The sequence below is a fragment of the Octodon degus genome, unplaced genomic scaffold (genome assembly GCF_000260255.1).
Source record: "Octodon degus isolate 3935 unplaced genomic scaffold, OctDeg1.0 scaffold00161, whole genome shotgun sequence".
Classification (NCBI taxonomy): Eukaryota; Metazoa; Chordata; class Mammalia; order Rodentia; family Octodontidae; genus Octodon; species Octodon degus.
In genome coordinates this window covers 3,695,553-3,695,900 of record NW_004524737.1, presented here as the reverse complement: position 1 = coordinate 3,695,900, position 348 = coordinate 3,695,553, and positions in this window count along the sequence as shown.

Below are 348 nucleotides of genomic sequence, written 5' to 3'. Positions count from 1 at the left end.
AAAAAAACCCTACTCTAACATGTGTAAATTAGCAGAATAGCCAGACTTTGAGCATGGGAAAAGTAGCTTAAGATTTCTATTCCACTATCTACCATATTTATAAAGTCTTATTTACAAACATTTTATATAACCTGAAAATCAATTAAGTGGGTTTTCTGATCATTAGTGTTATATGTTTTCACAAAGTATTTGAAGCCTTCCAGTTTCTTACCCTTGAAAGAAGATAAAACATATTATCTTAATTTATTTTGGCTGGTATGGTAAAATACCTTAGACTGACTAATTTAGGAACAATAGGAACTTTACCTCATATTTCTGAATGTTGAGAAGTAAGTCTAAGATCAATAG